General features: G+C 45.2%; 1 protein-coding gene across 12 annotated transcripts in view; it reads right to left on the bottom strand.

Annotated features, from left to right (window-relative positions):
* CTNND2 (catenin delta 2) overlaps nucleotides 1-24,159 on the bottom strand; it is a 3,222,299-nt gene that overhangs the window by 1,991,683 nt on the left and 1,206,457 nt on the right. The gene's annotated exons all lie outside the window — the stretch shown is intronic.

The following is a 24,159-nucleotide window of genomic DNA, read 5'->3' as shown; positions in this document are numbered from 1 at the left end:
AAAACCTATGGTTTTTTCAGTGAATTGCGAAGGTTTTTTAAATGTTAATTAAATATTTGAATCTTTATAAAACCTATATTTTTTCTATTTTTTTTTGTAATATTTTGGAACCCTATTATCCTTTTTTTTAATTTGAAAAAGTATGTCATTTTTTATATCTTCAAAAAAAATGTATATCTTATTTTTTTGTTGTTGAGAAAATGGGACTTCTGTACCGGTAGTCTACCAAGCTCCATCAGCACGCGGATGCGCATTTCGTATCCGACGACTTCGTAGCACCGCGTCCCGCCTAATATCATATACGTATAAGGTCGCGCCAGCTGCTAGTTTGGTATGCGACGGGTGCGCAGTACCAAGCTGCGCGTTACGTCATATACGTATGAGGTCGCACCAGCTGTGTGTTCCGTATGCGACGAGTGCACGCTGCCAGGCCCTGTGTTACATCATAGACGTATGGTATCGCGCCGGGTACGCCATTCCCTCAATTTTTTTTTTACCTCAAAACTATATCTAAATAAGTTTAAAGTGCATATGAGAGCAAGCGAGAATCTAAAATATGTTAAACATTTATATATTTCTAACTGTAATAAACTTATATCATGGTAAATATATTTTCTCAAAATCGCGTCCGGTGCAGCCTCCTTGCGCGCTCGGTGCGCGAATGCCATGTTACCTTAAAAAAAAGCATTTGATTGATTCATAACACTTCCCATTGTAACAGTTGGAGGACCCCACCCATTTTAGTCATTCTCTCTACAGCGTTTGATGAGACACCTCTTCTGCTTAGAGAGCTTTTTTGAAAAGTTTTTTGCTGTGTACACATATCTTATAGTACACACAACATGCAACGATCATCTTGATCAATATTCATGCTCTGTACAGTAGCCTTCCACGTGTGATGGCCATGCATCTGAAATGTTACATCAAAAAACAAATGTGTGTTATACAATGCCCCTTGTGTGTGTGTGCGCATTATTGTGCTGCCTTTCGGCCTGGGTATTGGTGGCTCGAAGGGGTATCATCAGCCACAGGTAGAGTGCACATCCTAGATCACATGTGACAAACAGTAAAGAGTAATGTGTAGATTTGTGTTGCAGTATGCTCTGTTGTCAGGCTTTACCACTATAGTAGTGTGTCATATGTGAGACTTTCAGACTCACATTTGACATGCATTGCTTGACTGTAATGAGCGTTATCACTGTGTATGACGTAACCTCACTGCTGATCCTCCCTCCATCCGAGCACATTCACATGTGTGTGCTTCGCGATAGCAACACTTTCAATAATACCGCACACCATTGACATGCGTGTCTGCGCATATCCACAAGCTTGACAACGACATGTGATGTTGTCCATTTAATGTTTCCCGACAGCATTTAATTAGCGATTGTTGCCTCCCTCCCGGTACATGCTACAGTTAATGTAAATTGCGGATTTGCGACATCAAAACTGCAACAGGGACACACACATAGGTACACTTCCTGCCCAGGCAGGAACTGAACAACGCCCAGGTCCCCGGAATAATTATTGACACCCCTACGCTGGCCTGGCGTACGCAAGCCCAGCCCACTTTGTGTACGTATAAATAGGATAACGACTACGCCACATGTCCCAGTTCTTCCACACTACCTCAGGTGATATGGCCGCATCCACCTCGCATATCACAAATGCGCAATAAAAAAAAAAAGGGATCCTTGAGGTGTACACCACCCTGGCAATCAAAACTACATCTGAATTGTAAACCCTGCTGGCCGCCGTGTTTGGACACATACCAATGACAGCAGGTGAGCAGTGGGGCCTGGGTGCACAGGGGCTGCAATTGAGTGTGGTGCAGCGGGAGCAGTGGGGTGCATCCGCCTGAGTGTGCAGGTGTGAACAAGCGGTGTTGCCGTGCATAATGATGGGATCTCTGACCTCATTCAGTCACATCTCTGTCTCATTTTAAAGACCTGCTGGACCGTACTGTAGGCCTGAGCCAGCAGGCAGCACTGTCCTACAGACACGTGGTGTTGGCTTTTGGGGCACTGTAGTGAGCAGACTACTAAGTGTATATGCACACAGGCTTGCGCCACTGCATTGCACGCGCACATTATGCTTCTAGCATGCGCTCTGTTCCCTTGTATGTGAACGTTGGCATAACATATTATTATTTAACCTTGTGTATTCTCGTGCACTCCAACTCCTCTTTGAACCACGATTACCACTAACAGTTGGTATATTGTACTTCAAGAAGGAAGGATACACTCAACTGGTGTTCTCTATTAAGCTTGAAATAAACCTTAATTTACTTCAAGACGTTTCCACCATTATATTATTTCTCCCTTTTCAGACACTGAGTTAGTGGCACCAGATGAGGCCCTGGGCATTCAGACGCCTTCCATCGTGGTATCAAGACACCGTCCCCGACCAGAGACCTGCTGTGCCACCCTGAGAGCGGCACCCCGAAGTTGGAGTTCACACCAGCATGTCATTAGACACAGCGGTTGTGGCAGGTGAGCAGTGAAGCCTCGGTGTGCAGGAGCTGCAATTGAGCACACTGCGGGGGAAGCGGCTGGGGTGCAGCAGCCTGGGTGCACAGGTGCAGGCAAGCGATGCTGCCGTAGATAATAATGTAATCTCTGGCCTCATTCATATCTCTGTTTCATTTTAAAGACTTGCTGGACCGCACTCTTTCTCGCGGACCCCAGCATCCCAGACACAAGGGTGATGGGAGGTGAACAGTGAGGGCTTGGTGCAGTAGGCCGACGCTCTGTCTCCTCCTCCCACTGTTCTTTTGACTCTTCCTCCCCTTCTACCTTCCACCCACTCGCTCTCTGTCCCTTACTCATTTTTTTCCTTTCATTCTGACTACCTTTCTTTTTCTCTTGGACATGGCACACATACTTATGTTTCTTTTTTGTCTTGCAGGTTTGTACGCTGCTTCCGGAGGAGTCCCACCCACTTATTTCATGTTTTACTGTTGTTTGTTCGAATAAAGTTGCGTTTCCATTTATTTGTGTTGTTTTAATAAAAGTTATTTTTTTACCAATAAGTAAGTGAGTGTATGGGTCTTCTTTTTCTGACAACACTTGTCTGTAGTTTATTGTGAAAATCGGCGGTTGATAGGAGGTTATGAGGGAAAACATTTGTAATTTTGCGGTGCACCTACCAAATATAAACCAACAGACTATTACATAAATGAAGCCTAGGTAATTCTACAACTGCAAGGCTTCTATGAGTGTATCGCTTTATAAGACCATGAGTACTGCCCGTGTGATTACAGAACCAATAAGACACTGCCTAGCGCCACAGAGGCTTCAGGGACTGGCGACCCCCACCCTGCATATTTAATTAAAGTCCCGGAGGGTGGCGATCTCCGGACTTGAGTTTGCCTCGAAGGCCCCCGAACAATTACTAAACAATACCCGGGGAAGTGGCGATCCCCTAGGCTGCGAAACGTGTCTGTGCCCTCCCGTGCCTAATTTACATGTGAGATTAAGGTCCCCAGTGCTGCAGAGACTCCGCAATATAATAATAGCATTGACCCCGGAACATTACCCACCAGGGGGCTCATTTAAATGAACGGGTGAGACCCCTCTTCATTTTTTTTCTCCATTTTTACCATCCGGATCCGCTTTATTGAAGCGATACAAGGTTTTCCTCCTCTCGTTTCAACGAGGCAAACAAGGATTTGCTATCACAGGGTGGAAGCCATGCTTCCGCCCTGTAATAGCAAACATAAATGTCCCGCGGATGGACACCCCGGGACATAGTATGAACTGCGCCTGGGAGGTGGCGCTCCATAGGGCCATGATGCATTGGTTACTGCATAACTACAGAATTAGTATAAACGCATACTAACACTGCTCATGTGTTGTACAGCGACCAGAGTGTAGTGAAGAAGCAGAGGAAGCCCAAAATCCAAAAATGTAAATCCTACCAGGTCGGATGACATAGTTTAATGAGCCGACGACCCTGGGATGAGTAGAAACAGCTTCACCAAGAAAACGGGTCTTCAGCAGAACGCAAGGAAGCTCAAAATATTGGCTGCCTTCTTTTTACGTTCTCCCACTCGTCGCCAAATTTATGTAGTGAAGAGGAAGACAGCAGTGGATCCGATAAGTAGATTTATTGCAGGAAAGAAGACAACTTAAACAGCCACCAACAGGAGCAGACAGCAAGGCAACCGTCTTCTCCAGCACTGTGTACAAACTCCCCAAGATTCCCCTCATGGCCGCCCTACATTCTAACATTACATACTTACATTCTAGTAGCATTACATACTAACATTCTACTATGACTTACATTGGAATACTACACAGAGCACATAACTTTACAGCAATGAGCTCATGGTTTCATCCACGAGTCTTGAGACCGGTAGGGGTGAGTAGCTCGCTTCCCACTCCCTGTATTGTATAAATGCAAACAAACACTACTTCCACAGGTATGCTACAGCACCCAGAGCACATCACTTTACAGCAATGAGCTCACGGTTTAATTCCCAAGTCTTCAGACCAGTAGGGGTGAGTAGTTGGCTTCCCACTCCCTGTATAGTATAAACGCATAATAACACTACTTACACAGTTATACAACAGCGGCCAGTATGCTACAGCGCCCAGAGCCCATCACTTTACATCAATCAGCTCGGTTTGATCCCCAAGTCTTCACATCGGTAGGCAGGAGTACTTCGCTTCCCACTTACGGTATAGTATAAACGCACAGTAGAGGTCAGTAGTTTGCTTCCCACTCCCTGTATGGTATAAACGCCTACTAACATTACTTGCACAGGTATGCTACAAAGACCAGAGCACATCACTTTACAGCAATGAGCTCACGGTTTAGGCTCTTGGTTTCATACCCGAGTGTAGCAGCATCTCATCTCAGCACCATGTCATTCTGAGCAACACCGCTCTTTCAGACCGGTAGGAGTGACTACTTCGCTTCACACTCCCCCACAGAGGTTACAGTGCTCCTATCCTCCTGTTTCCTACTCTTTTTGCCCTTTTTTACCCTTACTCGCTTCAATGTAATCACAAAATGGCTGCCAACACTTCCTAGTTGCAAAATCTTGCAGCCAATAAGCTGCAAGCTCTTGCTAGTAACGCCTCAGCCAATCAGATGGCAGAATTCCCAAAAATCGATATCTGCAATTTCTGACTTTTCTCCAAAACTACTGAACGGATTTACACCAAATAAACAAAAGCGTGCTTTCTAGACCAAGACCCTTCTCCCTGCCAAATTTGGGGTAATACCGTTCACCCGTTCGACCTGTAGCCTTGTCTAAAGTTTTCTATCGAAATTGCATGGAGCAAACACGTTTTGGGACCCCCCTTATTTCTCGGCCCCCCCTTGACGAACCACCCCCATACTTTCAACATAGGAGCTGATATGAACAAAGAATTAGTTTGGAAAATTTCATGAATATTCATCAAACAACGCCAAAGTTATAAGCAAAACAAAAATGCTCTTTCTATGGAAACTTGGTCCTAACTATAACTACCTACTGGCGATCGCCAGTAGGTAATATATATATATATATTATTTTTCTCAGACACAAAACTCCGGACGTCCGGGGCTTCCAAACGCGGCGGTCCTGGATGGGTTCCAGTAACCCAAAAAATATGAAGCAAATTTCCAGGTAGAGAGCAATTTTGCTAATAAACTAATTCAGCATCCAGGAGTGTCCTGGAGTTTTCTTTGGAAAAAAGGAAATTTGTTTCCGGGTAAGAAAAGGTTTACCAGCACTCGTGGGAATAGTTAAACCCCAAGCTTTATTGGGTCAAAACAGAACACGACAAGACGCGTTTCAGCAACCGCCTTTGCCGGGCACAGGTTCAGAGCAGAGTTTAAATGCCTAGTATAATAGACATCAACAGAGGACACGGGACTTACTTCAGTCACTCGGTGTCTGCCCTCTTTAAACATGCACATTCACAATCAGGTGTAAGCGCAAACCCGCTCTATAGGAGAAAACCCACCAGCAATACTACATATAAATATTTTCTCAATTACATAATTGAATGTAACCCTATAAAATACGAAGCAAATTTCCAGGTAGAGAGGAATTTTGCCAATAAACGAATTCAGCATCCCGGAGTGTCCTAGAGTTTTCTTTGGAAAAAAGGAAATTTGCTTCGTATTATAATAGCCTGGCGCAGTTTGAATCCCCAAGGAAAAGCTGTTTTTTGTTTTGTTTTGCTAATTTCTTTGATGGCATTCCAAAAATCAGTAGGAAGCTTTCAAAAATAAAGTTCAGTGGATGTGGGTTCAGCATTGCAGATTTTGTGCAGATTCATGAGGGGGTGGGGAAAAGGAGAACGGGGGTCAACCAAGTGACATAGGACTCTCTGAAAGCTAGAATTTTTCACAGTGGAGTGCTTTGCTTTGTTTGGTATACATACAGTCAGTAGTTTTTAGTAATTAGTGTTCCAAAAAAGTGTAGGTTGGGATTTGAAGGGGTGATTTGAGATACCTTGACAGGTGAAAAGGAGTTTTTGAATTAGCGCTTAGTATGTGTTGCTCACTCTTGGTATGTTTAAATGTGTGAAGATCTGTCGTGTGGTGCACAGTTAGAAAACGGGGCTGTAGCAGATCTGCTTTGTTATCATGGACACTAAAGATTTTTCACCTTCTTCTGAATCCTATTTGTATTGGCTTTAAGGCTCTGTACACTCTACCACTGCTAAACAGTAGTAATGTGCATGTGCTTCGACTTTAACTAACATCCCTTATATAAATTAGAACTTCCTGTTTGGCCTGTTTAACATTGTATAACTCCATTATAATTGGTGCCTTAAGAGCTCAATGGCATGGAAAGTTAAATGTCAATATGTGGGCTGCAGTGGGTATTTTCCCCACTCACATGAATGACAAAAATGTATTTCTACCTGAAGCACTACCGTGCTCTCTCTAAGCTGTAGTTTAAATGCACTGCCGTGACACATGGCAGGGAAAATGCCTTTGCCATGTAGGAAAAGCCTATTTTTATATTCATAAATCACCATTAAAATTACCTTGTAAGCCCACTGGACAGGGTGATAATACATACAAATAGTGCACACTACATATTGAGGTTAGTGTGCCCACATAGTAAAATAAAGCTATTTCTCTATGTAGGCCAGGCTAGACATTTTAGGCCTAGGTGGGATTATTTTTTAAAATTTTTCCTCCTCATCTCAGGAAAGGGCTAGAAACACTTTCAAGGTTATTTACTGCTTATGTTTTACAATTTAACATAAAAGTGGTCTGATTTTTGATAACTTTAGCAGAAAAGTCACTTTGTCAAAATGTAATTTAGGCTAAAACTAGTTATGTCACTCACTCACCTCCAGATAAGGAATACACATTCTTGGCTGGGAGAGTTGACAAATCTGACACAGAGGACAATGGCTTGCATCTGGGCTAAGGAAATGCTAATGGGTGTTAACTGCTGGCAACCTAGCAGGCATATCTATCTGGTAGTAGACAGGAGCAGTTGGCAGAACAAAGCGCATCTTTTACACTACCTCTGTTGACTTGGACATGCTGAGAAGGCTGACTTCTATTCATCCCTAGACCCTTCCCAGACAGCTAGGCTGCAGCCATAGTAGGAAAGTGGAGGAAAGTGGCCAAGAAGCTGAAGACAGGCCTTCCTGGTGGCAGCTTTGTCTCGCCATCTTGAAACAGGAGCTTGTGGGTAATTTTATAGTTAGGCAAAGAAGAGATGCTACAAAGGGAGATGAAGTAACTCAAAGAAAACTGTTGTAGAATTCCCTCAATCTCTGGCTAGTATACAGGATCAATCTGGCACCTCCACCACCACCTGGACCTGGAAAGACTACATTGGAAGAAGAAGGCCATGCTGAAAGTAAAATTCTGACTTCTGACTCCTGCCCCCTGGTGGACGAAGAGGACTCACACAAAAACTCAAGGACCCCTACATCCTGCAGGCCCCTAGGGACTTGAACTGCTCCCCAAGAGTCAAGTGGTTGGTCTCCTGTTTACCTACTTTAGGAACACAAAAAAGAATAAAGATTCCTGTATCCAAGATGGCTCAACTGCCTTAAGAGTACTAGGCCCTGCAAGAGGCCTGGCTGGAGAGAGACATGGGCCCGGGTGCCTGCGATGAGGAGCTAGGGTTTGCAGATCTGACCAAAAGAAGCTTTCCCAGCAGTTGGAGACTATGTCAGTGGATAAAACCTTTGACTGCGAAAACCCGCTTGGTGTACTCAACCTCCAGTTGGGCTGACATTGTGCCTGGATCCCGGCCTACCGCAACTGTTGTTTTTCCATAGTGTAGGAAGCTAGGCTTATGTTGCAGTACCCTCCCCACACACTTTTTGCCAGATTTCTGATGCAATTTGACTTGATGTGCCCTCGGTCCCCACCAATTAGGTTCCCAGGGCCTGTTTTCTTTCCCAAAACTGTACCTTCTACCCCAAATTGGCCCCTCTCTGGCCATATGTCAGTCTCTTGTAAAAGGGAACTGTGGCCAGGGATGGCCTCAAAGGGCTGCAGCTCTTATTGTGCCACCCTTAGAGGCCATGTACCTTTACACACACACACACACACACTGCCATTGCGGGCTGCATGTTTTGGTGCAGAACAAAGTGAAGAGTCGACATGGCACACATCCCTTGGGCCATGCCTACAACCTACTGCCCTGGCATAGGTCCGCCACCCCTCCAGTTGGGTGCACTATATCAGTGGTGAGGGTACAGATGCATGAGCCCTGTACCCCTACAGTGTCTAGACCAATTCTTAGACATTGTAAGTACAGTAATGCCATTAAGAGTATATGGTGCTGGGAGCTTGTCATTATGAACTCCACAGCACCATAATGGCTTTACTGAAAACTGGGAAGTTTGGTATCAAACTTCTCAGCACATTAAACCCACACTGATGCCAGTGTAGGATTTAATGAAAAATGCACCCAGAGGGCATCTTAGAGATGTTCCCTGAAAAATGACCAGCCTCTGGTGGGTTCCCAGACTGGTTCACACCAGCCTGCCACGACGAGACAGGTTTCTGGACCCCTGGGGTGCGAGCCTTCATTCCCTGAGCCCAGAAACGCAGCCGTTCCTGGGCGGAGGTGGTCACACCTACCCAAAGCCAGGAAGAGCCATCTGTGGCAGGGGAGCTTCAAAGACCTTGCCACCTTTGTAATGAAACCCCTAGCCTCTCCTGCCATCAGGAGCAGGCCCCCTTTCCTGTCCCCTCCTTTCCAGCGGGAAGACAGGCAGGAAAAATTAGCACAGCCCAGATAGATGTGCCCACCTCTGCCAACCTCACCCCTCAGGTGGGGGGGAGGCGAGCTGAAGCCCACACTTCAGTGCCCGCCATCTTGCAGATGGCAGGCACTTTCCAATCAGGATTGGGGATTGTGCCCACTCCCCCATGTTGGTTGAGAACACCAAGGGTGTAGTCACCCTAAGGCCAGTACCCCTTTGGCTACTGACCTCGAAACCCCTAAAACACCCCCTCAATACAATATTTAGGAGGCAGCCCTGAACCAAAAAGACAGATTCCCACAACCTACAAAGAAGAAGGATGAAAGAAGACGCCCAGCAGAGGAGACTGCAGCGAAGAACTGACTTGGCCCCAGTCCTACCGGCCTGTCTGCAGTATCCAGAGATTCTGTGCCAAAAGTAGCCTTGTTCTGTAGCCAGCGAGCTCCAGAACCCCTGGGAGGACTGACTGCCTTCAATAAAGACCGGATCTCCTGTGAACAGCGGCTCTGTTAAAAAGAAACTCCCAAGACAGACTCTTAGCCTGCTGAGGACAAAGAAACCTGACTCCTGGAACCACCACTGCACCAGACGCCTACGGCCCGAATCCGGGTCGCCCACCGGTTCCAGCGAGGTCCCCCAGCGCTCCAGAGTCAGAGTCCACCGTGGGTTAACCCCTTCAGGACTACCTGACATCGCCTGCTGCCTCTGCACGTAGAACCCACAACTGTGAGTGGCCCGGTAAGGTGAAGCCGACCTCAAAAGACACCCCTGCATCCAGCCGCCCTGAGCCCTGGAGAAGGGAATCCGAGGTGCACCTATGTCCCTGAGCCCTCCAACTTACCTGCCCAGCTGTTGAGTCCTCCCAGACATCTTCCTGGACTGAGTCTGCAGCCAAAATCCCAAACCGGCAACTCCCATTGAAAACAACAGGGTACCAAACGCCAAACCAGCATCCGACACCCAGCCGCCCCTGCGCCACTGCGGGTACAACTTGTGTGCTAACTCAGTTCCCCCTTCGCTCTGAGCCTAACACCAGGAGCTTGGCACCCACAACCTTGTGGCCTGCTCGTGAACAGCCACCAGTCAGAGGCAACCTATCCCCCATTGGATGACATTGGGCCTCAGCACTCTGCACCCGGCTGCCCAAGTGCTGCTGAGGGTGTTCTGAGAGTGCATCCTTGACCCTGGGGAAACCCTGGTTCTAAGCCCGGAATTCCAACTTCCACAAATAAGTACTTTCCTGCAAACCGTTAACTTCATTTCCTTCCATAGGATTGCATTGACTGCTTTTCCTTGAAAATTCTTCTGTGTGGAGTTGGTTTGTATGAAACATTGAAAAACTGTAAATGTAGTAAAAGTTAATTACTTACCTTTTATCTAGGAAATGTCTCAGTGTGATATCTAGGCATATCACACTGATTAACAAAAGTAACTTAAAAAGTAATCCAAGATGTAACAAGTATTGTAATCTACAAAGTAACTGAAAAGTAATTTGGATTATTGACTTACCTGTAAATCGACCAACTGCATTTGAACATGCATTCAACTGTACTTAATTGCATAAAGTATTGCAAAGTATTATTTTACTTACCTGCACCTGGCATGGCTTGGTTCTAGAAATGAAATAACTAAATAATATTTTTAAATAAAGAAATTGGTCTGAGTAGAGTCTTTGAGTGAGTGACATCATTTCTTGCCTGAGTTTGTACAATAAATGCTTAACACTATCCTCTGATAAAAACCTTACTGCACAACCACACTACCACAAATAGAGAGTAAGGTATTATCAACCTTTACCTCTGCCTACCTTTGGGGTTCTGCTGGACTCTGTTCCAACTATACTTTACATTTGTATAGTATATACAGTGCCAGCTTCCTACACATAGTGCTTGACTTTTTCTAGGTGATTGATGCCTTAAAATTTTAAACTCCATATCTCAAGTTCCATTTAACCTATTCTGATCACGTTGGTGTCTTTTTCCACATTACAGTTTTCTAAATTGGTTTTGGGAATTTCATTATACTGTGTTCTTTACTTTAAAATTGTTGGTACTGCTTGAACAAAGCACACACTCCTCTGGGGATTGCCTACTTCTTTGTCATGCTACCATGGTTAAGCACAGATTCTCTTAGAACTGTGTTTTGACCTTTTCAGAATGGTTCATTGACTTTGCATGGGTGGCCCCTCCCAAACTAATAACCCCATTTCTGAAGGGAGCTACCAAAAATAAAAATTCCTTTGTTAATACCTATCGACTTCTTTGAACAATCCATACCAAATTTGCCAGACATTTCACATCCTTAGTGTTCTTTGTGTAAGGCAAGATTTGTGCACATCTATTAAAGGAGGCTAAGTTACAAGGGAGCGGGGCAAAATGTTTTCATGTCCTAACAACATAGGTTACCTGTGAAATTTGTGCAATAGAAGCTAAAATGTATCTCTCTCTCACACACACACACACACACCCACACACACACACACACACACATATATATATTTTTTCACAGGAAAAAAACAAAGGATAAAGTAACGTTATAGTTAGGAGTGATAACAATTTCTGTTTTTAAAAAACTTTGAAATTTACTGATAAAAAACAAAAGGTTAAAGTAACATTATAGTTAGGTGAATATGTCAGTGACAACATCAACATTTTGAACTAAAACAAACATAGAAATTCACCAGCTGCAGCTAGCAGAGCTAACTATGACCGCACATATTACAGCACTCATGTCATGTTATATGATATCAATTATGATGACATCTATGTACATATAACTATGAAACTACTTCCACTACTCATGGATACTACCAAAAATTATCATTTACACCAAATAATATATTTTCATGTCATGCTACACCTACATCCGTTAATACCCTTTCATGCTATATCTCTTTCAAATACCGCACTCCAATGTACGCCATTACACTCAATGCCACTCCACTCTATGCCACGCCGCTCTATACTATTACACACTACGACACTTCACTATGTGCCACTCCACTCTATGATAATCCACTGTACGCCAATCCATTCTACCACACTCCACCCTACGTCATTCCACTCTATACCACTATACTGTACCTATTACACCCTACGCCATTCCATTTTATGACACTCCAGTGCGCGGCAATATGCTGTATGCCTTTCCACTCTATGCCACTCTACTCTACACCAAACCATTCAACCGTGCTACACTCTACGCTATTCCACTGTACATCCCTCCAAACTACACCAATCCACTCTACGGTATTCCACAATAATATGCTACTCTACTCTATGTAACTATTTTGTGCGCCAGTAAAACTCAACTCTATTTCACTCTACGCCACTTTGGTGTGCACTACTCCATTGTACGCCACAACAATCTATGCCACTCCACAGTATGCTTTTACACTGTAAGCCACTATATTCTATGACAATGCACTGTAAGCTATTACATTGTACATCACTCCATTCTACGCTCCACTACATGCCACTCCACTGTACGCCAATCCACTCTACCCTTCTGCATTCTATCCCATTCCACTGTACAACACTCCATTATACGTCACTCTACTGTACCATGTTCCCTTATATGCCACTCCACTCTATGTCACTACACTGTATGCCAGTAACCGTCAACATTATTCCACTCAACACTACTCCAATGTACGCCACTACTACCTACTCACAGGCAGTGTATCCCGCTCCCCTCTACAACACTCCACAGTTTCCTTTCTATGACACTCCACTCTATGACAATACACTGTCTGGTATACATACAGTCAGTAGTATTTAGTAATTAGTGTTCCAAAAAAGTGTAGGTTGGGATTTGAAGGGGTGATTTGAGATACCTTGACAGGTGAAAAGGAGTTTTTGAATTAGCGCTTAGTATGTGTTGCTCACTCTTGGTATGTTTAAATGTGTGCAGATCTGTCGTGGGGTGCACAGTTAGAAAACGGGGTTGTAGCAGATCTGCTTTGTTATCATGGACACTAAAGATTTTTCACCTTCTTCTGAATCCTATTTGTATTGGCTTTAAGGCTCTGTACACTCTACCACTGCTAAACAGTAGTAATGTGCATGTGCTTCGACTTTAACTAACATCCCTTATATAAATTAGAACTTCCTGTTTGGCCTGTTTAACATTGTATAACTCCATTATAATTGGTGCCTTAAGAGCTCAATGGCATGGAAAGTTAAATGTCAATATGTGGGCTGCAGTGGGTATTTTCCCCACTCACATGAATGACAAAAATGTATTTCTACCTGAAGCACTACCGTGCTCTCTCTAAGCTGTAGTTTAAATGCACTGCCGTGACACATGGCAGGGAAAATGCCTTTGCCATGTAGGAAAAGCCTATTTTTATATTCATAAATCACCATTAAAATTACCTTGTAAGCCCACTGGACAGGGTGATAATACATACAAATAGTGCACACTACATATTGAGGTTAGTGTGCCCACATAGTAAAATAAAGCTATTTCTCTATGTAGGCCAGGCTAGACATTTTAGGCCTAGGTGGGATTATTTTTTAAAATTTTTCCTCCTCATCTCAGGAAAGGGCTAGAAACTCTTTCAAGGTTATTTACTGCTTATGTTTTACAATTTAACATAAAAGTGGTCTGATTTTTGATAACTTTAGCAGAAAAGTCACTTTGTCAAAATGTAATTTAGGCTAAAACTAGTTATGTCACTCACTCACCTCCAGATAAGGAATACACATTCTTGGCTGGGAGAGTTGACAAATCTGACACAGAGGACAATGGCTTGCATCTGGGCTAAGGAAATGCTAATGGGTGTTAACTGCTGGCAACCTAGCAGGCATATCTATCTGGTAGTAGACAGGAGCAGTTGGCAGAACAAAGCGCATCTTTCACACTACCTCTGTTGACTTGGACATGCTGAGAAGGCTGACTTCTATTCATCCCTAGACCCTTCCCAGACAGCTAGGCTGCAGCCATAGTAGGAAAGTGGAGGAAAGTGGCCAAGAAGCTGAAGACAGGCCTTCCTGGTGGCAGCTTTGTCTCGCCATCTTGAAACAGGAGCTTGTGGGTAATTTTATAGTTAGGCAAAGAAGAGATGCTACAAAGGGAGATGAAGTAACTCAAAGAAAACTGTTGTAGAATTCCCTCAATCTCTGGCTAGTATACAGGATCAATCTGGCACCTCCACCACCACCTGGACCTGGAAAGACTACATTGGAAGAAGAAGGCCATGCTGAAAGTAAAATTCTGACTTCTGACTCCTGCCCCCTGGTGGACGAAGAGGACTCACACAAAAACTCAAGGACCCCTACATCCTGCAGGCCCCTAGGGACTTGAACTGCTCCCCAAGAGTCAAGTGGTTGGTCTCCTGTTTACCTACTTTAGGAACACAAAAAAGAATAAAGATTCCTGTATCCAAGATGGCTCAACTGCCTTAAGAGTACTAGGCCCTGCAAGAGGCCTGGCTGGAGAGAGACATGGGCCCGGGTGCCTGCGATGAGGAGCTAGGGTTTGCAGATCTGACCAAAAGAAGCTTTCCCAGCAGTTGGAGACTATGTCAGTGGATAAAACCTTTGACTGCGAAAACCCGCTTGGTGTACTCAACCTCCAGTTGGGCTGACATTGTGCCTGGATCCCGGCCTACCGCAACTGTTGTTTTTCCATAGTGTAGGAAGCTAGGCTTATGTTGCAGTACCCTCCCCACACACTTTTTGCCAGATTTCTGATGCAATTTGACTTGATGTGCCCTCGGTCCCCACCAATTAGGTTCCCAGGGCCTGTTTTCTTTCCCAAAACTGTACCTTCTACCCCAAATTGGCCCCTCTCTGGCCATATGTCAGTCTCTTGTAAAAGGGAACTGTGGCCAGGGATGGCCTCAAAGGGCTGCAGCTCTTATTGTGCCACCCTTAGAGGCCATGTACCTTTACACACACACACACACACTGCCATTGCGGGCTGCATGTTTTGGTGCAGAACAAAGTGAAGAGTCGACATGGCACACATCCCTTGGGCCATGCCTACAACCTACTGCCCTGGCATAGGTCCGCCACCCCTCCAGTTGGGTGCACTATATCAGTGGTGAGGGTACAGATGCATGAGCCCTGTACCCCTACAGTGTCTAGACCAATTCTTAGACATTGTAAGTACAGTAATGCCATTAAGAGTATATGGTGCTGGGAGCTTGTCATTATGAACTCCACAGCACCATAATGGCTTTACTGAAAACTGGGAAGTTTGGTATCAAACTTCTCAGCACATTAAACCCACACTGATGCCAGTGTAGGATTTAATGAAAAATGCACCCAGAGGGCATCTTAGAGATGTTCCCTGAAAAATGACCAGCCTCTGGTGGGTTCCCAGACTGGTTCACACCAGCCTGCCACGACGAGACAGGTTTCTGGACCCCTGGGGTGCGAGCCTTCATTCCCTGAGCCCAGAAACGCAGCCGTTCCTGGGCGGAGGTGGTCACACCTACCCAAAGCCAGGAAGAGCCATCTGTGGCAGGGGAGCTTCAAAGACCTTGCCACCTTTGTAATGAAACCCCTAGCCTCTCCTGCCATCAGGAGCAGGCCCCCTTTCCTGTCCCCTCCTTTCCAGCGGGAAGACAGGCAGGAAAAATTAGCACAGCCCAGATAGATGTGCCCACCTCTGCCAACCTCACCCCTCAGGTGGGGGGGAGGCGAGCTGAAGCCCACACTTCAGTGCCCGCCATCTTGCAGATGGCAGGCACTTTCCAATCAGGATTGGGGATTGTGCCCACTCCCCCATGTTGGTTGAGAACACCAAGGGTGTAGTCACCCTAAGGCCAGTACCCCTTTGGCTACTGACCTCGAAACCCCTAAAACACCCCCTCAATACAATATTTAGGAGGCAGCCCTGAACCAAAAAGACAGATTCCCACAACCTACAAAGAAGAAGGATGAAAGAAGACGCCCAGCAGAGGAGACTGCAGCGAAGAACTGACTTGGCCCCAGTCCTACCGGCCTGTCTGCAGTATCCAGAGATTCTGTGCCAAAAGTAGCCTTGTTCTGTAGCCAGCGAGCTCCAGAACCCCTGGGAGGACTGACTGCCTTCAATAAAGACCGGATCTCCTGTGAACAGCGGCTCTGTTAAAAAGAAACTCCCAAGACAGACTCTTAGCCTGCTGAGGACAAAGAAACCTGACTCCTGGAACCACCACTGCACCAGACGCCTACGGCCCGAATCCGGGTCGCCCACCGGTTCCAGCGAGGTCCCCCAGCGCTCCAGAGTCAGAGTCCACCGTGGGTTAACCCCTTCAGGACTACCTGACATCGCCTGCTGCCTCTGCACGTAGAACCCACAACTGTGAGTGGCCCGGTAAGGTGAAGCCGACCTCAAAAGACACCCCTGCATCCAGCCGCCCTGAGCCCTGGAGAAGGGAATCCGAGGTGCACCTATGTCCCTGAGCCCTCCAACTTACCTGCCCAGCTGTTGAGTCCTCCCAGACATCTTCCTGGACTGAGTCTGCAGCCAAAATCCCAAACCGGCAACTCCCATTGAAAACAACAGGGTACCAAACGCCAAACCAGCATCCGACACCCAGCCGCCCCTGCGCCACTGCGGGTACAACTTGTGTGCTAACTCAGTTCCCCCTTCGCTCTGAGCCTAACACCAGGAGCTTGGCACCCACAACCTTGTGGCCTGCTCGTGAACAGCCACCAGTCAGAGGCAACCTATCCCCCATTGGATGACATTGGGCCTCAGCACTCTGCACCCGGCTGCCCAAGTGCTGCTGAGGGTGTTCTGAGAGTGCATCCTTGACCCTGGGGAAACCCTGGTTCTAAGCCCGGAATTCCAACTTCCACAAATAAGTACTTTCCTGCAAACCGTTAACTTCATTTCCTTCCATAGGATTGCATTGACTGCTTTTCCTTGAAAATTCTTCTGTGTGGAGTTGGTTTGTATGAAACATTGAAAAACTGTAAATGTAGTAAAAGTTAATTACTTACCTTTTATCTAGGAAATGTCTCAGTGTGATATCTAGGCATATCACACTGATTAACAAAAGTAACTTAAAAAGTAATCCAAGATGTAACAAGTATTGTAATCTACAAAGCAACTGAAAAGTAATTTGGATTATTGACTTACCTGTAAATCGACCAACTGCATTTGAACATGCATTCAACTGTACTTAATTGCATAAAGTATTGCAAAGTATTATTTTACTTACCTGCACCTGGCATGGCTTGGTTCTAGAAATGAAATAACTAAATAATATTTTTAAATAAAGAAATTGGTCTGAGTAGAGTCTTTGAGTGAGTGACATCATTTCTTGCCTGAGTTTGTACAATAAATGCTTAACACTATCCTCTGATAAAAACCTTACTGCACAACCACACTACCACAAATAGAGAGTAAGGTATTATCAACCTTTACCTCTGCCTACCTTTGGGGTTCTGCTGGACTCTGTTCCAACTATACTTTACATTTGTATAGTATATACAGTGCCAGCTTCCTACACATAGTGCTTGACTTTTTCTAGGTGATTGATGCCTTAAAATTTTAAACTCCATATCTCAAGTTCCATTTAACCTATTCTGATCACGTTGGTGTCTTTTTCCACATTACAGTTTTCTAAATTGGTTTTGGGAATTTCATTATACTGTGTTCTTTACTTTAAAATTGTTGGTACTGCTTGAACAAAGCACACACTCCTCTGGGGATTGCCTACTTCTTTGTCATGCTACCATGGTTAAGCACAGATTCTCTTAGAACTGTGTTTTGACCTTTTCAGAATGGTTCATTGACTTTGCATGGGTGGCCCCTCCCAAACTAATAACCCCATTTCTGAAGGGAGCTACCAAAAATAAAAATTCCTTTGTTAATACCTATCGACTTCTTTGAACAATCCATACCAAATTTGCCAGACATTTCACATCCTTAGTGTTCTTTGTGTAAGGCAAGATTTGTGCACATCTATTAAAGGAGGCTAAGTTACAAGGGAGCGGGGCAAAATGTTTTCATGTCCTAACAACATAGGTTACCTGTGAAATTTGTGCAATAGAAGCTAAAATGTATCTCTCTCTCACACACACACACACACACCCACACACACACACACACACACATATATATATTTTTTCACAGGAAAAAAACAAAGGATAAAGTAACGTTATAGTTAGGAGTGATAACAATTTCTGTTTTTAAAAAACTTTGAAATTTACTGATAAAAAACAAAAGGTTAAAGTAACATTATAGTTAGGTGAATATGTCAGTGACAACATCAACATTTTGAACTAAAACAAACAGAAATTCACCAGCTGCAGCTAGCAGAGCTAACTATGACCGCACATATTACAGCACTCATGTCATGTTATATGATATCAATTATGATGACATCTATGTACATATAACTATGAAACTACTTCCACTACTCATGGATACTACCAAAAATTATCATTTACACCAAATAATATATTTTCATGTCATGCTACACCTACATCCGTTAATACCCTTTCATGCTATATCTCTTTCAAATACCGCACTCCAATGTACGCCATTACACTCAATGCCACTCCACTCTATGCCACGCCGCTCTATACTATTACACACTACGACACTTCACTATGTGCCACTCCACTCTATGATAATCCACTGTACGCCAATCCATTCTACCACACTCCACCCTACGTCATTCCACTCTATACCACTATACTGTACCTATTACACCCTACGCCATTCCATTTTATGACACTCCAGTGCGCGGCAATATGCTGTATGCCTTTCCACTCTATGCCACTCTACTCTACACCAAACCATTCAACCGTGCTACACTCTACGCTATTCCACTGTACATCCCTCCAAACTACACCAATCCACTCTACGGTATTCCACAATAATATGCTACTCTACTCTACTCTATGTAACTATTTTGTGCGCCAGTAAAACTCAACTCTATTTCACTCTACGCCACTTTGGTGTGCACTACTCCATTGTACGCCACAACAATCTATGCCACTCCACAGTATGCTTTTACACTGTAAGCCACTATATTCTATGACAATGCACTGTAAGCTATTACATTGTACATCACTCCATTCTACGCTCCACTACATGCCACTCCACTGTACGCCAATCCACTCTACCCTTCTGCATTCTATCCCATTCCACTGTACAACACTCCATTATACGTCACTCTACTGTACCATGTTCCCTTATATGCCACTCCACTCTATGTCACTACACTGTATGCCAGTAACCGTCAACATTATTCCACTCAACACTACTCCAATGTACGCCACTACTACCTACTCACAGGCAGTGTATCCCGCTCCCCTCTACAACACTCCACAGTTTCCTTTCTATGACACTCCACTCTATGACAATACACTGTCTGGTATACATACAGTCAGTAGTATTTAGTAATTAGTGTTCCAAAAAAGTGTAGGTTGGGATTTGAAGGGGTGATTTGAGATACCTTGACAGGTGAAAAGGAGTTTTTGAATTAGCGCTTAGTATGTGTTGCTCACTCTTGGTATGTTTAAATGTGTGCAGATCTGTCGTGGGGTGCACAGTTAGAAAACGGGGTTGTAGCAGATCTGCTTTGTTATCATGGACACTAAAGATTTTTCACCTTCTTCTGAATCCTATTTGTATTGGCTTTAAGGCTCTGTACACTCTACCACTGCTAAACAGTAGTAATGTGCATGTGCTTCGACTTTAACTAACATCCCTTATATAAATTAGAACTTCCTGTTTGGCCTGTTTAACATTGTATAACTCCATTATAATTGGTGCCTTAAGAGCTCAATGGCATGGAAAGTTAAATGTCAATATGTGGGCTGCAGTGGGTATTTTCCCCACTCACATGAATGACAAAAATGTATTTCTACCTGAAGCACTACCGTGCTCTCTCTAAGCTGTAGTTTAAATGCACTGCCGTGACACATGGCAGGGAAAATGCCTTTGCCATGTAGGAAAAGCCTATTTTTATATTCATAAATCACCATTAAAATTACCTTGTAAGCCCACTGGACAGGGTGATAATACATACAAATAGTGCACACTACATATTGAGGTTAGTGTGCCCACATAGTAAAATAAAGCTATTTCTCTATGTAGGCCAGGCTAGACATTTTAGGCCTAGGTGGGATTATTTTTTAAAATTTTTCCTCCTCATCTCAGGAAAGGGCTAGAAACACTTTCAAGGTTATTTACTGCTTATGTTTTACAATTTAACATAAAAGTGGTCTGATTTTTGATAACTTTAGCAGAAAAGTCACTTTGTCAAAATGTAATTTAGGCTAAAACTAGTTATGTCACTCACTCACCTCCAGATAAGGAATACACATTCTTGGCTGGGAGAGTTGACAAATCTGACACAGAGGACAATGGCTTGCATCTGGGCTAAGGAAATGCTAATGGGTGTTAACTGCTGGCAACCTAGCAGGCATATCTATCTGGTAGTAGACAGGAGCAGTTGGCAGAACAAAGCGCATCTTTCACACTACCTCTGTTGACTTGGACATGCTGAGAAGGCTGACTTCTATTCATCCCTAGACCCTTCCCAGACAGCTAGGCTGCAGCCATAGTAGGAAAGTGGAGGAAAGTGGCCAAGAAGCTGAAGACAGGCCTTCCTGGTGGCAGCTTTGTCTCGCCATCTTGAAACAGGAGCTTGTGGGTAATTTTATAGTTAGGCAAAGAAGAGATGCTACAAAGGGAGATGAAGTAACTCAAAGAAAACTGTTGTAGAATTCCCTCAATCTCTGGCTAGTATACAGGATCAATCTGGCACCTCCACCACCACCTGGACCTGGAAAGACTACATTGGAAGAAGAAGGCCATGCTGAAAGTAAAATTCTGACTTCTGACTCCTGCCCCCTGGTGGACGAAGAGGACTCACACAAAAACTCAAGGACCCCTACATCCTGCAGGCCCCTAGGGACTTGAACTGCTCCCCAAGAGTCAAGTGGTTGGTCTCCTGTTTACCTACTTTAGGAACACAAAAAAGAATAAAGATTCCTGTATCCAAGATGGCTCAACTGCCTTAAGAGTACTAGGCCCTGCAAGAGGCCTGGCTGGAGAGAGACATGGGCCCGGGTGCCTGCGATGAGGAGCTAGGGTTTGCAGATCTGACCAAAAGAAGCTTTCCCAGCAGTTGGAGACTATGTCAGTGGATAAAACCTTTGACTGCGAAAACCCGCTTGGTGTACTCAACCTCCAGTTGGGCTGACATTGTGCCTGGATCCCGGCCTACCGCAACTGTTGTTTTTCCATAGTGTAGGAAGCTAGGCTTATGTTGCAGTACCCTCCCCACACACTTTTTGCCAGATTTCTGATGCACTTTGACTTGATGTGCCCTCGGTCCCCACCAATTAGGTTCCCAGGGCCTGTTTTCTTTCCCAAAACTGTACCTTCTACCCCAAATTGGCCCCTCTCTGGCCATATGTCAGTCTCTTGTAAAAGGGAACTGTGGCCAGGGATGGCCTCAAAGGGCTGCAGCTCTTATTGTGCCACCCTTAGAGGCCATGTACCTTTACACACACACACACACACTGCCATTGCGGGCTGCATGTTTTGGTGCAGAACAAAGTGAAGAGTCGACATGGCACACATCCCTTGGGCCATGCCTACAACCTACTGCCCTGGCATAGGTCCGCCACCCCTCCAGTTGGGTGCACTATATCAGTGGTGAGGGTACAGATGCATGAGCCCTGTACCCCTACAGTGTCTAGACCAATTCTTAGACATTGTAAGTACAGTAATGCCATTAAGAGTATATGGTGCTGGGAGCTTGTCATTATGAACTCCACAGCACCATAATGGCTTTACTGAAAACTGGGAAGTTTGGTATCAAACTTCTCAGCACATTAAACCCACACTGATGCCAGTGTAGGATTTAATGAAAAATGCACCCAGAGGGCATCTTAGAGATGTTCCCTGAAAAATGACCAGCCTCTGGTGGGTTCCCAGACTGGTTCACACCAGCCTGCCACGACGAGACAGGTTTCTGGACCCCTGGGGTGCGAGCCTTCATTCCCTGAGCCCAGAAACGCAGCCGTTCCTGGGCGGAGGTGGTCACACCTACCCAAAGCCAGGAAGAGCCATCTGTGGCAGGGGAGCTTCAAAGACCTTGCCACCTTTGTAATGAAACCCCTAGCCTCTCCTGCCATCAGGAGCAGGCCCCCTTTCCTGTCCCCTCCTTTCCAGCGGGAAGACAGGCAGGAAAAATTAGCACAGCCCAGATAGATGTGCCCACCTCTGCCAACCTCACCCCTCAGGTGGGGGGGAGGCGAGCTGAAGCCCACACTTCAGTGCCCGCCATCTTGCAGATGGCAGGCACTTTCCAATCAGGATTGGGGATTGTGCCCACTCCCCCATGTTGGTTGAGAACACCAAGGGTGTAGTCACCCTAAGGCCAGTACCCCTTTGGCTACTGACCTCGAAACCCCTAAAACACCCCCTCAATACAATATTTAGGAGGCAGCCCTGAACCAAAAAGACAGATTCCCACAACCTACAAAGAAGAAGGATGAAAGAAGACGCCCAGCAGAGGAGACTGCAGCGAAGAACTGACTTGGCCCCAGTCCTACCGGCCTGTCTGCAGTATCCAGAGATTCTGTGCCAAAAGTAGCCTTGTTCTGTAGCCAGCGAGCTCCAGAACCCCTGGGAGGACTGACTGCCTTCAATAAAGACCGGATCTCCTGTGAACAGCGGCTCTGTTAAAAAGAAACTCCCAAGACAGACTCTTAGCCTGCTGAGGACAAAGAAACCTGACTCCTGGAACCACCACTGCACCAGACGCCTACGGCCCGAATCCGGGTCGCCCACCGGTTCCAGCGAGGTCCCCCAGCGCTCCAGAGTCAGAGTCCACCGTGGGTTAACCCCTTCAGGACTACCTGACATCGCCTGCTGCCTCTGCACGTAGAACCCACAACTGTGAGTGGCCCGGTAAGGTGAAGCCGACCTCAAAAGACACCCCTGCATCCAGCCGCCCTGAGCCCTGGAGAAGGGAATCCGAGGTGCACCTATGTCCCTGAGCCCTCCAACTTACCTGCCCAGCTGTTGAGTCCTCCCAGACATCTTCCTGGACTGAGTCTGCAGCCAAAATCCCAAACCGGCAACTCCCATTGAAAACAACAGGGTACCAAACGCCAAACCAGCATCCGACACCCAGCCGCCCCTGCGCCACTGCGGGTACAACTTGTGTGCTAACTCAGTTCCCCCTTCGCTCTGAGCCTAACACCAGGAGCTTGGCACCCACAACCTTGTGGCCTGCTCGTGAACAGCCACCAGTCAGAGGCAACCTATCCCCCATTGGATGACATTGGGCCTCAGCACTCTGCACCCGGCTGCCCAAGTGCTGCTGAGGGTGTTCTGAGAGTGCATCCTTGACCCTGGGGAAACCCTGGTTCTAAGCCCGGAATTCCAACTTCCACAAATAAGTACTTTCCTGCAAACCGTTAACTTCATTTCCTTCCATAGGATTGCATTGACTGCTTTTCCTTGAAAATTCTTCTGTGTGGAGTTGGTTTGTATGAAACATTGAAAAACTGTAAATGTAGTAAAAGTTAATTACTTACCTTTTATCTAGGAAATGTCTCAGTGTGATATCTAGGCATATCACACTGATTAACAAAAGTAACTTAAAAAGTAATCCAAGATGTAACAAGTATTGTAATCTACAAAGTAACTGAAAAGTAATTTGGATTATTGACTTACCTGTAAATCGACCAACTGCATTTGAACATGCATTCAACTGTACTTAATTGCATAAAGTATTGCAAAGTATTATTTTACTTACCTGCACCTGGCATGGCTTGGTTCTAGAAATGAAATAACTAAATAATATTTTTAAATAAAGAAATTGGTCTGAGTAGAGTCTTTGAGTGAGTGACATCATTTCTTGCCTGAGTTTGTACAATAAATGCTTAACACTATCCTCTGATAAAAACCTTACTGCACAACCACACTACCACAAATAGAGAGTAAGGTATTATCAACCTTTACCTCTGCCTACCTTTGGGGTTCTGCTGGACTC

Source organism: Triturus cristatus, chromosome 5_2 (genome assembly GCF_964204655.1).
Source record: "Triturus cristatus chromosome 5_2, aTriCri1.1, whole genome shotgun sequence".
In the NCBI taxonomy this organism is placed as follows: Eukaryota; Metazoa; Chordata; class Amphibia; order Caudata; family Salamandridae; genus Triturus; species Triturus cristatus.
This window is presented reverse-complemented; position numbering and strand designations above follow the sequence as displayed.